This window comes from Triticum aestivum, chromosome 7B (assembly GCF_018294505.1).
Source record: "Triticum aestivum cultivar Chinese Spring chromosome 7B, IWGSC CS RefSeq v2.1, whole genome shotgun sequence".
Lineage (NCBI taxonomy): Eukaryota > Viridiplantae > Streptophyta > Magnoliopsida > Poales > Poaceae > Triticum > Triticum aestivum.
This window is the reverse complement of record NC_057813.1, coordinates 327,447,650-327,464,900: the sequence shown is the minus strand read 5'-3', so window position 1 is coordinate 327,464,900 and position 17,251 is coordinate 327,447,650.

Genomic DNA, 17,251 nt, shown 5'->3' with positions numbered 1-17,251 from the left:
TCGTCTCGAGTGCCTTGGGATGCACAGAATGCCTTGAACTCATCGGAATCAAAATTCGAGCCATTATCTGTGATAATGCTGTGAGGAACTCCATATCTGAATATCAACTCCTTGATGAAACTGATGGCAGTGCTTGAGTCAAGGTTTTTGATGGGCTTGGCTTCGATCCACTTAGTGAACTTGTCGACTGCTATGAGAAAATGAGTGAAACCACTTCTGCCGGTCTTGAAGGGTCGAACCATATCCAACCCCCATACTGCAAACGGCCAGATGAGTGGAATAGTCTTCAAGGCAGACACAAGCTTGTGAGACATGTTGAAGTAGAACTGGCAACCTGCGCACTTGTCGACTATATCTTTTGCCATCTCATTTGCCCGAGGCCAATAGAACCCTGCTCGGTATGCTTTGGCCATGATGGTCAAAGAGGACGCATGGTGACCACAGGTCCCTGAGTGGATATCATTTAGGATCATTCGACCTTCTTCTGGGGTGATGCAGCGTTGAGCCACCCCTTGACACTTTCTCTGTAAAGATGTCCTTTTATCATGGTGAAAGCTTTCGATCGACGGACTATCTGGGGAGCCTCATCCTCATCCTCTGGGAGCTCTTGCCTGAGTATGTACATGATGTACGGTACCGTCCAATCGGGCGTGCTCACCAAGACTTCCATGATCAAGTCGACCACAACTGGGACCTCAATCTCAGTCGGATCGGTTGAATTTATCGGTTGTGGGGGCTCTTCCTTGAAGGGATCTTCTTGTACTGACGGGGTGTGGAGATGCTCCAAGAACACATTGCTGGGGATAGGCTTCCGAGTGGAACCTATCTTCGTCAGATCATCAGCAGCTTGATTCTTGATTCGGGGTATGTGGTGGAGCTCTAACCCCTCAAACTTCTTCTCTAGATTTCTCACTGCATTGCAATAACCGGTCATTGCTGGACTCCTGACGTCCCATTCTTTCATTACTTGATTAAACACTAAGTCTGAGTCGCCATAGACCATCAAGCGCCGGACGCCGAGTGAAATGGCCATATGCAACCCATACAATAGTGCCTCATACTCAGCTTCATTGTTTGAAGAATCAAAGTGAATCTGGAGGACATAACTGAGCTTGTCTCCTTGTGGGGATACTAAAGCCACTCCTGCACCAGAGCCATTCAACATCTTGGATCCATCAAAGAACATGGTCCAATGTTTCGACTGGACCTGAGTCGGCTGCTGTTGTTCTATCCACTCTGCGAGGAAATCTGCAATTGCTTGAGACTTGATGGCCTTCTCTGCCTCAAACTTGGTATCTAAAGGAAGGTGTTCAATCGCTCATTTTGCTACTCGACCAGTTGCATCTCTGTTATTCCGAATTTCTGACAATGGAGCATCGCTGACGACTAAAACCGAGTGGTCAGAAAAGTAGTGTGCAACTTTCTTAGTGGTTAGGTGAATCCCATAAACAAGGTTCTGATAATGAGGGTACCTCTGCTTGGACGGGGTCAAGACTTCTGAAATGTAATACACAGGGCGCTGAACTTTGAAGGCTTTGCCTTCTTCTTCCCGCTCGACCATGAGCACTGTGCTAACAACCTGTCCAGTGGCTGCAATGTAAAGCAGTAAGGGCTCCTTGCTGACTGGAGCGGCAAGCACCGACTGGGTGGAAAGCAGGGCTTTGAGCTCTTCAAATGCTGCTTCAGCTTCATCGTTCCACTCGAACTTCTCAGACTTCTTCATCAGTCGATAAAGAGGTAGTGCCTTTTCACCGAGGCGTGAAATGAATCGACTCAACACGGCCAGACAACCAATAAGCTTCTGAACATCATGCACACGCACGGGGCGCTTCATTCGGAGGATTGTGCCAATCTTTTCTGGGTTCGGATCGATCCCTCGTTCGGAAACAAGGAAACTGAGCAACTTTCCATTGGGGACTCCGAATGTGCATTTTGATGGATTGATCTTGATATCATATCTTCTTAAGTTGGCAAAGTTTTCAGCAAGGTCAGTCAGTAGGTCGGAACCTTTGCGTGACTTAACCACTATGCCATCCATGTATGCTTCCACATTCCGACTGATTTGAGAAGCATTGGGGTCGGTCGGGTGAATGTGGACTGGCTTGGTCTCGCCGACCGACTGAAATGCGACTCCGAGGCAAGCCTCTAGGCACGCAACAAATCACTCGGATCTGCAGTCTTCTGGGACTCTTGAAACTCCACTGCTGCCATCTGCTCATCTGCTATCTTCGCACCGTCCTGAAGATAATCTTCTGCTCTCTGCCGGTTACCGGCGACTGTTATCACGCCTTTGGGTCCAGGCATCTTCATCTTGAGGTACACATAACACGGTCGAGCCATGAAGCTAGCATAGGCAGGTCTGCCCAAAATGGCATGATAGGCACTTTCGAAATCCACTACCTCAAACGTCAACTTTTCCTTGCGGTAATTCTTCTCATCACCGAAAACCACGTCAAGAGTGATCTGACCGAGTGAGTCGGCTTTATTTCTTGGGATGACTCCATGGAATCACATGTTGCTCTCACTGAGCTTGGTCATCGGAATTCCCATCCCTTTGAGGGCCTCAGCGTATAGCATATTCAGACCACTGCCACCGTCCATCAGAACCTTGGTCAGTCTGGTGCCCCAAATGACCGGGTCAACCACCAACGCTTGCCGCCCAGGGGTAGCAACGCATGGCGGGTGGTCGGACTGGTCAAATGTAATAGGGGTTTTTGACCACTACAAATACTTTGGTGTTACTGGAGCAACCATGTTCACCTCTCTGTTAATAACTTTCAGTCGACTTTTGCTCTCAAGATCAGAAAAAATCACCAAGGCGGCACTAACATTGTGGTAACCACCATCATCATCCTTGTCTACCTCCTTATCGGACTCTTTCTCCTTTTCACTGGGTTGGCTTTCTCGGAAGCTCTGGATTAGGAGTCGACATTGTGGAGTCGTATGCTTCGGGAGAATCAGGTTCCCCTCCTCATCCTTTTTGGTGTGTATATGACACGGCAAATCCATCACATCATTTCCTGCTTGATCCTTCACTTTCTTAGGGATCCAAGGCCCTTTGGGCTTCCCCTTGAACTTTCCTTGGTTCAACACTGCTGCCTTGGTAGGGCCTGCCGCCTCAGTCTTTCGCTTCTGCTTCCGACTAGAATTTCCTCCTCCGGTGTCCTGGGCGACTGGTATGTTCTTGCCACTCCGGAGTCGGTCTTCTTCTTCGCTGTTAGTGTACTTGGTGGCAATCTCCATCGTCCGATCTAGAGACATATCTCCGGTCCGACCGAACTTCAGATTGAGCTCTCTATAGCGAACGCCTTCTTTATAGGCACAGAGTGCTTGGTGATCTGATACATTCTCCACTGTGTGGTGCAGATTGATCCATCTCTGGATATAATCTCTCAAGGTCTCATTTGGTTTCTGCACGCAATGCTGCAATTCTAGCAAACCAGCAGGTTTCTTGCAGGTGCCCTCAAATGTTCTGGTAAACACTCAGGCCAACTCATCCCAACTCAAAATGCTCCCAGGGGCCAGCTGATTCAGTCAGGCCCTGACAGAACCTTCAAGCATCAGAGGGAGGTTCTTCATGGCCACCTCATCGCTACCGCCACCAATGTGCATAGCCACTCGGTAGTCTTAAAGCCAAGTGCCAGGCTTTGATTCTCCTATGAACTTACTGGCGCCAGTCGCCAATCTAAAGTTGTGAGGGATCTTAGCGGCTCTGATGGCTCTTCCGAAACACTCAGGGACAGAAACATGGACCCTGCTTCCATTGGGCCTGTCTCTATCCAGCCCCTCTCTGTATGCTCTGTTCCGGTCGACCAAACCCTGAACAAGGACTGACCTTGCGTTGAAACCAGGCTCTCTTGGGTCGACTGGAACTCTGCGGTCATTACCATACGGGCGCCTGTCATCATACCGCCGGGGCGTGTACGACCCGTCTCTCGGAAGAGGCGAAGGCACTCGACGGCGGTTGTCATGGGCGTACTTCCAATCTAACTCTACATGAGCTCTTCCTAGGTGTCGATCTCGTCAGTGATCACGATCTTCATGTCGCAAAGGCGACCCAGGACTATGTGCCGACTGAACGGTGTTTGCCCTTACTGATCTACTGTGGATCCTGTTCCGTGACTAGGACACGGTGAAGTTCAGTTCTCCCGCTGCTCGGAGCAGCATCCTGATCTGTTCCAAGCCTCTTCCAGCCTCTGAATGGGACGGCTGATGGACTCTGCTATTCATGCAGCAGCTGCAAGATTCTGGATCGGTGTGCGGAATACCATAGTTTCTGGCGGAAAGAACTGTCGTGGACGTCTACTGGAGTCGGGGATCAGTCGACGGGCATGCTCGTCGAGAGAATGTTGGAGATTCTCCAAACGAGTGTGCTCAGCCAGCATGGCCAGGTGCACTGCCTCCAAGGTGCGAGCTCAGTGGTTTCCCCTATGATGGGGGTCTGGAGGGCCTCAACATTGCGGCGGTGTAGCTCATCCCTCTGCTGCGAGTTGAGAGGATGGGGCTGATACTCCTCGTGGCCGAATGACGGGCCATCGCCGCTACCATTGTCGCCGCTGCGGCGGAAACCAGGTGGGCTACAATGGGAGTCAACCATAAGGACTCCTACCGTGGGGTCACAGCTCCCGCTCTCGGAAAATGTGTTTGCTAAGTCAGTCGACAGGTCGACTGAACCGCAATTAAATACGTCGGGCTTGATTGCCGCAACTTGGGGGGTGGCTGTCTGACGAGCCACCGCGTTCTTCACCCACCGCGTGCTTCACCCACCGCTGGAGCCGCGATCGACCAGATCGCTTGCGGCGGCGTCTAGCAAAGTGAGAAGACGACGCGAGAACCGACTGATACGGGGTCGACGGCTGCCGAAGGAGGACGCCACAGACACTCGCGCGGAAGTGCGACGAACCACGGATCGGGAGAGCCTTGACGTCGAGGCGGGCCTCGTGGAGCCAGGCGGAGTCGTCGGCAACGAAAGTGAGCGCGCTGAGTCGGAACTCGCGGCCGTGACCAAACCGCCCCCGGAAACCATGTTGATGAAGATCGGAGAAAACGCAACCTCACCGGAAGTTGCTAAGACACTTTGCCCCATGGTGGGCGCCAACTGTCGTGGTACTAAGTCTGACAGTAAGAATAGGGGGTACGTATGAGGAGGCGAGGCCCTAGCTACGACGAGGTTGTACACACGAGGTTTATGAGTTCAGACCCCTCTTAGAGGAGGTAAAAGCCCTACGTCTCGGTGCCCTGAGGCGATCGACTAGAAAATAGCTGTGTGTTACAAAGGGTGCGAACCCTTGTCCCAGAGGAGCACTACAAAAAAAGGCACATCCGTGACATTTTGGGCCGAACGAATTTTTTTCCTGTCATACTTATGACACTTCTATGACGATAATTGTGACAAAACCCGGTATCATCATAGATGTGGTGGGCTCCTACTTATATGACAAAAAATCATGACAGAAAATGGGCTTTTCGTCCTGGGCGGACCGGAGACGCAGCTGCATGACATTCTTTGGGCCGTCCATGGCGGAAAAAACCATGGTAGAAGCGAGGGCGAGGAAAATTTCGGGGAGTTCCCTGTTACGGTGGGTGGTCGGGGGCCGAGCGATGCGCGTTTCTCTCGTACACATATGCGCGTGTGTGCAAGGCATTGGGCTCTAACTAAACCCAAGCGAGGCGTTGGGCTCTAACTAAACTCGAGCGATTGCACTAGCTACGTTACTGAACCCGAGTGATTCCTTCGCTATTGCTGCTAACTGAAGCCGATCGATGCTGCCTCTGGATGTACAATGAGTGTTTGCCGGGGGGGGGGGTGGGGGGTTGGATGAACAGTTCCTGGTGGGGGTGGATGAACAGGACCCCGTGGTGTTGTCTCTGGATGAATAGGACCCCAATCGATCGAGCCGGTTGGGGCTGGATGAACAGGACCCGTGGAGGGCTGGATGAACAGGACGACCCCGTGGAGGGCTGGATGAACAGTAGACAGTGGAGGGGTGGATGAACAGTAGCCCGTGGGGGGGTGGTTGAACAGGAGCCCGTGGAGAGGGGTGGTTGAACAGTAGCCGGTGGAGTAGCGTGCGGTGGAGGCTGGATGAACAGGAGCCCGTGGATGAATAGTCACAGGTGGAGGCTGGAGGAGGTCGATGGTGGATGAACAGTAGCCCGTGGAGGCTGGAGGAGGTCGACGGTGGAGATCAATAGTATCCCGTGCAGTCCCGTTTTGCGGTACGCCACATCCCTCCCGATGAACAGGACCCCCGTTTCGACCTAGCGCTCCAACACAAGTCCGTTTCCTCCGTTTTGCGGTATGCCACACCCCTCCCGATCAACAGGACCCTGTTTCGACCGTAGGAGGTCCAACACAAGTCCGTTTCCTCCATTTTGCGGTACGCCAGACCCCTCACAATGAACAGGATCCCGTTTCAAACGTGGCCGGTCAAACACGAGCCGTTTCCTCCGTTCTGCGGTATGCCAGGCCTCATTTCCATCGGCTGTTCCGTCCAAGCCCTCCCGATGAACACGACGACGCATTCCGTTTCGACCTAGCCGGTTGGCTCCCCATGAACATGACTACGACACTTTTTCTCCGTTCCGACCCAGCTATGTACACGAGCCCTGGCCGTACGTATGTGCGAGTAGGCGTTTGAGATCCCACCCATATGTACGTACGTGGCCGTATTTTCTTTCTTGGACACTGGCTGCTATACGTACGTGTACATGCTATGTGCGCGCCTCTACTACGACACGTGCGCGCCTCTACATCAACCAGTATGTACATACACGTTGGCGACCTAAATGACAATGCTACATACGCTTCGACTAGGTGGGTCCCGACTGTCAGACACTTCCTTGCGTGTGAAGATGTAGATGGTGGATCCCAGCAGTCAGGGGGACGAATCGTTTTTTTGCCCGGACGCACTTCCTTGCATGCAAAGATGTAGCTAGTGGGTCCCAGCAGTTAGGGGGAAATGTTTTTTTTCATGAAATAAGGTGTCCCGTCCGATGGGTCCCTGCTGTCAGGTGGAGGAATAATTATTTTGGGCATAATAAGGAGGCACTTCCTTGCGGCCGTCGTGGACCCAGCTGTCAGCCTCTCCACATACAGTACTCTTCTGATGGAAGTCGGTCATTGACCATGTTGACCACGCCACGCCGAGAGCACCAGGGCGGTGGACGACGACGAGGCCTAGGAAGGGGACGACGCGGAGCCAGGAAAGACGCGACAGTGGAAGCCCGCGCGGAGAGGAGTACGAGGGTTGACCGGTTCGATTGCGGTGTGAGGCTGTCATCGCCGCAGAATAACAGGGGGTGTGGGTGAGTAGAGGGATGGCCTGGCCAGCGGTGGGAGTAGTACGGGGAGGTGAGGCCTCCGCGGCATCAGAACCGGCCATGGGAGGCAGGAGCACGTGACACGACCGACGCTGCTTTGGGCGGCTGGAGCAAGAAGACTAGAGGTTGAAGAAGCACTACGACCGTTGGATGGACATCGTACGGTCGCTGCAGCTAGAATCGTTTATATTGACTAAGTTGACAAAGCCCTGTGTACGCGTCAACTTAGTAGGCCCATAGGTCAGCCTCTGAAACGGTGCGCCCCAGATGTTAGGGGGAGGAATCATTTTTTGGGCGGCTGAAGCAAGAATATCCGAGACTGAAGAAGAAGCACGACATCCGTTGGATGGACATCCAACAGCCACAGCTGCTAGAACCGTGTATTGTTGAGAAAGCCTTGCATATGCGTCAACTTAGTTTTTTTAGGGGACGCATCAACTTAGAAGGCCCACAAGTGTGTGGCAGAGAACATATAGCCCATTTGCGATTTGTAAGAATGTGCATCCCATTTTTTACTTCTAATGGAATTTACTACAGCCCATTTACAGTTTGTTAAAAGTACATCCCAACTTCTATCTAGGACAACGATTAATAATTTCAACCAACCGCTTAAAACAGATTTCAAAAAAATTTCCCACATTTTGATGGGATCCGAAATATTTTTATCCAAAATTTCTAGTCATATTAAACATAATTTCAAAATAAAGTTGCATTACATTAAAATCCAACGAAATATTGTGCGCGCAACAAGTAATGAAATTAAAATTTTCAAATTCCAAAAATAATATATTTTTTAAACTAATTACGCGTTTGGTGCAGTTTTTTATAGCTACTGCCCAGTTATTATAATTACATCCCATAAATTATTTCTTAAAGTCCATTTTCTTGTTAAGCCTAATGCATACCTCCTAGGAAAGTCACTGAGCTCAATTAATAACTTAGCAACGCCGGAAAGGCCCAAACAAGGCTTCTGTACAACCTTTTGAAGTCACTGAGCTCAATTAATAACTTAAGAAAAAGTTAGATTACAGTGGAACCTAATTAAAAGCTGTCACGAGCAATAAATAATTCAACGGGTCCCACTTGTGCGTGTGTGTGCGTGTGCATGTGTGTGTGTGTGTGTGTGAGAGAGAGAGAGAGAGAGACCCATCGGTCCATGCTCGTAAATACATCTTTCAGCAATATGCATTGCTGATGCTCAGTAAAAACTTATATATTTGACACAATCAAATAGAACATGACACACTGAACTTGCATACAAAAATTTCACGCAGGCGGCACAATCAGGATGGAAGCAGTGGATCGCTACGGGTAGGCTATGTTGAAACCAACGAGCTCGTACATAACGGTTCATCGTCTTTATCAATGACGGGGAAATATCTTGAATCCTGTGCAAAGAAAACAGACAAACAACACAATAAGTTCTGCTAGCACATTAAGTTGACGTACAACCCTTTCTAAAAAAAGTTCAGGTACAAAACTAGAACATGTCACAATCAAATGTAGTGGAACATCAGTGCTTCACACCCATAGCTCGGATTTAACTAGTATCTGACAAGATTCAATTGTTACCTCAAATTAGAGCACATCCAGGCAGCCAGCCCTGCCTCTTCTCCCAAAGAAGCAGTGGCCTCCGCCGCGTGATGGAGTAGGCCCTGTGCCATCCATCGTTCCGAGCAACACAGGGAAATTCTAACATTGACTCCTGTAATGGACGTCGTCGATGGACCCTGGCACCAGCGGCAGCGGATGGACTTCGATTGAAGGATTGACCACTTCTTCGACATGCACGAACACTCGATACAGGTACATCCCTAACGTGGTCCGCGGCGGCCTTGGTGGCGACGAATAGTACAACCGCGGTTCCTGCACCGGTATCTCAACACCAATCACCTTCAGTATGGTCGACAGCTTCTTCATCCATGCCATAACCGTCAGAGCCCAGCTGTCTGGAGGAACAAACATACTTACAAGCTCACCTCCAAGGTCGTTGATAAGCTCATCATGGACTCGCTATTCCAAGCACGTCGAGGCATGCCGTGGAAGGCAAGATTTGTTAAAAACTCAAGCTCGGAGGGCACCGAGCCCCATCCTGGGTGCCACCGATTAAAGCTCACCAGCGCGCCATCGGAGAACAAACACCGGGAAGATTCTAACACCCGACTGCAGTCAAAAGTTGTCCGAAACCTGACAAAGAAATCAGCCGGTGGTAGACAGACTTCAACGAGCAAGTCACTTATTTGGATGCCGTGCGCAATGCCAAGAGCTTTGACAAGGTCGTCCGGCGAGACGGGAGGCCGGTCGCCGTTGATGGTTACCATCAGCACTTTGCCGGCAAACTGGTCGTCAAGCGCCGCCATGCCACTGTCGAGCGACAACACGCAGCGACCAAAGGTAGGACGGACCTCAGGATCTCCGGCTCGGGGATCCGCGTTGACGGGCGACATGATAGTGCACTTGAGTACATGTAGTATAGGAGGGGGATTTGGGGGAACTAGAGTAGGAATCGAGATTCCAGAGGTGGGGGAGGGGCGGGAGATTGGGGATGAAAAGGTAGCATGAATTTTGAACACGCGCCAATATGCTCTCGGCGCGCAAGCGCACGAAAACACCGGTGGCGCCCACATGTCGGCCTAAGAGTCCTTATTCTTTCTTTTTTGGAGAGCCCGACCTTTTTTTGATGATCTTTTGAGAGCCCGGCCTGAGAGTCATAATTGACCTATTTGGCATTGCGTTACTACTCGGCCCATATTCAACGACACCTCATTGGCCCAAACAAGTGTACATCATCGAAAAGACACTGAGCTCAAATTATATAACTTGAAAAAAGGAGATATACTCTGAACACTGGAGAATGGTGATGCCCTCATTTAGCCCACCAGTAGTTCGAGACAATAAACAGTTCGAAACAACGATATATACAACATTCAAACACTGACTTGTGACTACTACTGACATAAACAACAAGACATGATAGTTCATAAGAAGTCTTGCTACACCACTAAAATGCACCCATCTGCAGCGCTCAGACTCTCGTGATCCAGATGAGAATGACATTCTAAACAGAGGCAACTATTACACAGTAAGAGTGACATAGATGAGGATAATCCAAATGACAAGGAATATGCATAACAAAAGAAAGAACTACCCATCCAGAACCAGCAGCAAAGACAACAAAGTCATTCTAAGAGATGATCCAACACCATCATAATTTGCAGCCCCACTTCAGCAACCAGTGATCCGGAGACACCAGTACTCCACCCTTTCGATGCAACAGCCCAGTTACCTATCAACCTGAACGCTTGAACCACATCACTGCCTGTTGTAATTAAGACATCCAAGGATCAAAGTTAATCGGGATTCCTTTGTCATTCTCGCCTTCTTTTGGTTGCAGGCTATATCGTTGACAATTTGGGGAGTTTGCTCCCGAACTCCTAGGGCTCGCTGTGTAGACACAGTTTTCCATAGCAAGCAGAGCCTCTCTGCAATCAAGGTCCTTGCCAATGGTGATCTCCTGGTTAATTGGATAATTTAGTCCGAGAAACAAAGAGTGTGAACCAAGGCTGTTTACCCGCCTCCAACTAAAAAATCCTGAAGGCCCCAACAAGCTGGTATCCTGCTCATAGACGTAACCGCCACTGTCGGATACTGATATATTTCACGGTGCTTGTATACAGTGGGGTTTTTGCAATATAACTTTTCTGGCTCATGTGTCCGAATGATCATCAGTCTTTTGCTGTCGTTTGATCGAGCGAGGAACCAGTTGTGCTTCCTTGTTTTTGGCAAAGGTGGTGTGATTACAAAGGGCAGTAACTGTAGGGACACTGCATCATATCAAAAAGGACAAGCATTGTTAATGTAAGATCAGCATTGTTCAGAGTATGAGTAGGATAATGCAAGAAACAACATTGATATGTCCCTGTTGGAACTGGGAGGAAAATATAGGGAAATGTATTATGGGTTCGAAAATATAGAAGTGCCATGCATGGTTATACTCATGTTATCTCGCAATCGATTCTTCACAGGAAACTACCATGTCATGCATGTTATGTAATCATGTTCTGTCCTCACAAACAAATTCTTCAAGGTAACTAACAGACCATGCATTGTTATATACTCGTGTTCTGTGGGCAAATTTTTGTGAGGATATTATTCTAGCCATTGATTGCTGAAGGGCGAATATAGGTATGTATTACAGGATTTCACTACTTCCAAATATAGAGTTCTCCATATGCACATTTACTTCCCTAATGTATGGTTAGATGAAACCAACAGTGTGGTGCATGTTTCTACATCATGAAAATGAGGAAACTAACATGGCCATTGATACACACTCATATTTAGTAGTAGTATATAGATTACTGTAAAATAAGGAGAATATCCATATATTCCTAACCGTTTGATTATTCAGGGGTACAAATTGGCTGTAATGACATGGTCACAATCGCATGAATTAACTCATTCCAAATATAGTTGATTTACAGCATCTCTAATACATTGCCATAGTTCTACTCAAATTCTGCTCAAACAGGGATATGCCAATCATCACAAAAAGTTCAAACAGTGTCATGGCGTCATCATTAACATGAGACGGAAACAACTTACACGTGCCGTCCCAGCAATACGTGGTGCCATCTGCTTTGTCGATCGCGTAGATTATGCCATTGTGTTCAATAGCATCACAGAAGTGTGTACCAGCTTTGACGATGATCCACTGCGAGCTGAGTTGTCTCCAGCTAAAGAAGGCACCGACGTAAATATTGGCGAGTCCGCGGTCAAACAAGGCAATTAGCTTGAAGTCTGCGTAATTCGCATGTCGTGTGGGCACTTGGCAGATTACAATCTTCTGCAAAACAAGGTCCGTCCAACTGACGTGGTAATCTAGATGACTTGGACCGTGATGGTAAAACTCTATATAATCCAACGGAGGAAGGATAATCTCATGGGAGGTCTGGAAGTTCACGAGCACCAACTTTTTACCGTCTTCTCTGAAGGCAGCCATCTAGTGGGAGTTCATGCCGACCTAGTACATACCTGCCAAGAAGTTTCAGGCGATGGTGATCGGATCGAAGTCGAGGGAAATGATCTACGGCGACCCACTACATACTTGCAAAGAAGTTTTGGCTAATGGAGATCGGATTGAAGTCGAGGGGCATCATGTACGCCTCCGTATCATGGTGAGACAATCTCGCAAGACCAGATAGCAGCAAGCAGGGTGTCTTGAAAAGCTTAGGCCTCGCTTCGACGATGTCCGTGTGCATGTCCCTCGAGCATGGACCCAGCCGCAGGGCGCTCAACATATCCATACATGAATAACAGAAGTCGAGGATGTCACTAGGGAGATTGCTCCAATCGCGGCTCATATGGATGCTGCGCGGTTCGCATTCGGCCATGGTGGAGTTTGGAAGGTGGGTGTTTTTGGGGGGCTTGATTTACGGGGGAGAAGGCTGTCGGTGCTGGAGTGACTAGCGAGGGAATAGTGGTACTGGGGGAGGCAAGCGAGACGATGGTACATGGGGGCACAATGAGATGGAGACGGAGACAGAGATGGAGATGGAGATGGAGTGGTGCTATGGGAGGGGAGAGGGAGACGAGGCGAGGCATGCTAATGTGTTGTACATCGGTGGTGACAGACTGCACAGTGCATAGGGTGAGGCTGACTTTGGTAACCTGAACACGCCGCCTGGAGTAGTGTCAGGCGCAGGGTGTTGTCACTTCACTATGAGGACCGGATGAATAGTATTTTGACCATTAAGTGTACCACGGTTGTACTACTACTACTACTACTAGTAGGAACATGAGTACTCCAGTATTGTATAGCGTAAATAGGTCTCCTGTGCTAGCATGCCTGTTCACTTCATCCTCCAGGTATCATCCATATTGCGAGCAGAACCAAATTCTCGTGCATGCAGAAGCGCGAAGATGGGCCTTTGATGAGGATAACCGTGTTCTCCCTCCGTCTAGGTGAGCGCAACCTAGGTGGCTGTAGATTGGACGAGAAAGAGCACCGAGATGAGCAAAACTTCCAACCACGGCACTGTTACAAATGGAAGCAAAATCAGCAATTAATATGTAGTTATAAGGATGTCTTTTCAGCTCTCCAAGCAGGCCCAATCAACGCCCTGCCGCGATGCATGCAGTGGTCGTTCTGGTGCATCAAAGACAACATGCAAATCGTTCCACACTTGAGAATAGGAAAAATGGAAAGGTAGAATGCGGCAGAAGAGGAAGAGAACGCTGGCTAACGAGGCTAGGAGGGGATCAAGCAGGAAGTTAATGTTCCACGCCTAAAGGTTTTGGGAAAACCTGATTTTCATAAGGTGACTTACTCACCTAGACAGAGGGAGTATTCCTTAACCAGAGAATGTTGTGTCTCCCACGCACGTGCCAATATCCATCTGAACCAGCTACGACACATTTTTTATCTGTTTGCATAGGTCCCACCTATCAGGAAGGATGGGCACGTACACGAACAGGTATGAATCCTCAGCCTACCCGCATAGCCTTTTCGTTTAGTCTACCTAGCCGTCTAATCAACTGCCTGCACGCCACTTCTCCCATTTACTTCTCCATCAGGAACCGATTTTCTTTGGCTTCTTCACCTCCCCTTTGTCTTCATTTGCATCCAAACCCCACTGCGTTCACATTGTTTTAACCTCTTTAAATAATCATCTACTACTTCAGTTAGACTAGCCATCTAATCCTAATTCTCCAAACCATAGCCCTCCATTCCAGCGGTTCCAAATGGCGAAAGAGATCAAGATGCAGGTTTTTAGCGTCCAACATGTCCTCGTCGAAGGCTCGTTGAGCATAGTTGCCACTGTCACCGTCCACCCAAGGGTTGTTCGGCAGTGGATCAACAGTGTATCCAACTCCCTCGAAAAGGTAGAGACGAGGGTCATCGGTCTAAACACAGAGTACACGGAGCGTGCCACTGGGAAGATCCAATGCCCGCCGTCCTTCAGCTATGCCTCGAAGATGATGTTTTGGTGTACCACATCATACACGCTCCCCCATACCAAGTGAGCTTAATGATTTCTTGTCTCGGGAGGACATATACCTCTGTGGGGCAGCTATCGAAGGGGACAAACAGAAGCTGGAGCCGTACAACCTTGATTTGAAAAGCACCGCTGACCTACAAACCAGAATCAAAATTCCTATAGAAGATTGTGGTAAACAGACACCATCCCTATTCGACGTAGCAAATTTTGTGCTTGGTACAAATCTTCAGAAGGGTGATGAGATGGTGGCATTAAGGTCGTCTGGATTGGAGAATTATCCCTTGACGTACATGCAGATAAAATATGCTGCCCTCGATGCCCGTTTGAGTTTCGAGATAGCTGCAAGGTCCAAAGTGCTTGTTGTGAAGCCGTCTCCCACAGAAAATGAGAAGAAGAAGAAGAAGAAGAAGAAGAAGAAGAAGAAGAAGAAGAAGAAGAAGAAAAGGATGCACCAGCAGGAGGGCATTATGGATGGATGAACTATTTCCTCTCTTGTAAAAAAAATTATTCCCTCTCAGTGTATATTGATATACATGGACTATTTCGATGGTGTGCATGTCTGTGGAAAAAATTAGTAGTGTGGGTCCGCTTGACTATAAGGAACTATTTATCCGCATAGCTTTCTCTACTACTCCTTCCAGTGATCGGTATGTAATGCATGTGTCCGTAGACATGACAGCTTGTCCATGGAAGTTCAACTACGGCGACCATCATGTTTCATCGACTGCCACTCGCCATTCCCACGATGCCGCTCCAACCCACGGCACCACGTCCCCCGACGTGCGCCTCACCCCTCTCGGCCGCACCGCCCCTCTGCCTTTGTGTGCATGACATGTGGGCCACCTAAAATGCGGCGAGCATCAAGTTTCTACCACAGCCACACGCGATTCCCACGACGCCCCTCGAACCGATGACACCACACGTCCCCCGACCTGCGGCTCACCCCTCTCGGCCCCACTGCCCCTCTGCCTTTGGGAGCATTACATGTGGACCAGTCACCTATCGGGTCCACATGTTATTGAATCAAAGGCAGGTGTAGTAAGGCGGTGAAGCTCAGTACCGAGGGCCCTGAGAGGGAAATGTAACTCTTGCGCCAAGCCTTGTGGTGCTACCGCTGCACGAACTCGTGCCAAACTCGAGATTTGTTTCTTTACTATACATGCACGCAACGATTTAATGGACATTGTAATCTCAACATGTGATGGGGAGCTCTAAATTTGAATTTGAAACTTATAAAATGAAAAGATTCAAAACAAATAAACTGGGAGAGAGGGAGTATATCGTAGGATGTGTCCCATACGAAATAACCCCTGGTTTGTCACCGCGAAGATGTGGTTAGAAAGGAGCACATCGTCTTCGTACTCGTACGGCAACAAATCAGCCACAGACAGCATGGTCCGCCTTTGACCGCCATGTGCAAGGTTCGTGCTATCTTATTCAATCTCACTGTGGTTCCATCGTACCAATTCATGCGGTGGCCTGTTGCATGGCTGATCCCAATGTTGGACAAAGGTTCTACGGGAACGGTGTCACCGTTGTAAATGTTGTGCAAATTGATGTTGGTACCCCCCCCCCCGTACATATGCAAGCCAATCTCCACTCGCACCGAGCCTAACCTGTGAAATAGTGGGCAGGGGGAGAATTAAGAAATGGACACGGAAGTAGACTTTAGAATGCATTTACTACATGATCAAACTCATCTTACCTGCTCATCGGAGGAAATCCGAGTGCCCCTCAACGTCGGAATCTCAAGGGGCGTCACCTTGCAACTACGGCCACGCCGCGCTGGAGAGACCCCAAGGAAACATCCTCGTGCGTTCCATGGAACATCAAGATGCATTTGTATGAGTAGTTTATCTTGTGAGAGAAAAGGATGAACGAGGGAAGGCCTCTAGAGATAGAGATAGACACTACTACTACCAATGTGCTAGCCCGTGCGTTGCAATGGATCCAAAGTAGTAGAATAATACTTGTTCACGTGCTTGAAATATAAACACTATAGTTTTGATATACATGTGTGAGCAGACACGAAAGCTTGTCCATGGAAGTTGGACCACGGCGACCATCACGTTTCTTGTTTCTACCACTGCCACACCCACACACGATTCCCACGACGCCGCTCCAACCAACGACACGATGTCCCCCGAAGTGGACATGGATCCTCTGACGTGGCTATCACTGCCTTGCCCTGCCTTTCCTTCACTGACAGGTGGGACCCATGCTTGGGGGTCCCACATGTCAGTGACAAAATGGTAGGATTATTCGCGTGAGGGGATCCTCATCCCCCCGACGTGTGCCTCATCCCTCTCGGCCCCACCGCTCCTCTGCCTTTGTGTGCATGACATGCAGGCTAGCTGAACTACGACGACCATCAACTTTCTACCACAGTGATAACCCACAAGTATAGGGGATCGCAACAGTTTTCGAGGGTAGAGTATTCAACTCAAATTTGTTGATTCGACACAAGGGGAGCCAAAGAATATTCTCAAGTATTAGCAGCTGAGTTGTCAATTCAACCACACCTGGAAACTTAGTATCTGCAGCAAAGTGTTTAGTAGCACAGTAATATGATAGTGGTGGTAACGATAACAAAAGTAAAGACAACAAAAGTAATGTTTTTGGTATTTTGTAGTGATTGTAACAGTAGCAATGGAAAAGTAAATAAGCGAGAACCAGTATATGGAAAACTCGTAGGCACCGGATTAGTGATGGATAATTATGCCGGATGCGGTTCGTCATGTAACAGTCATAACATAGGGTGACACAGAACTAGCTCCAGTTAATCAATGTAATGTAGGCATGTATTCCGTATATAGTCATACGTGCTTATGGAAAAGAACTTGCATGACATCTTTTGTCCTACCCTCCCGTGGCAGCGGGGTCCTATTGGAAACTAAGGGATATTAAGGCCTCCTTTTAATAGAGAA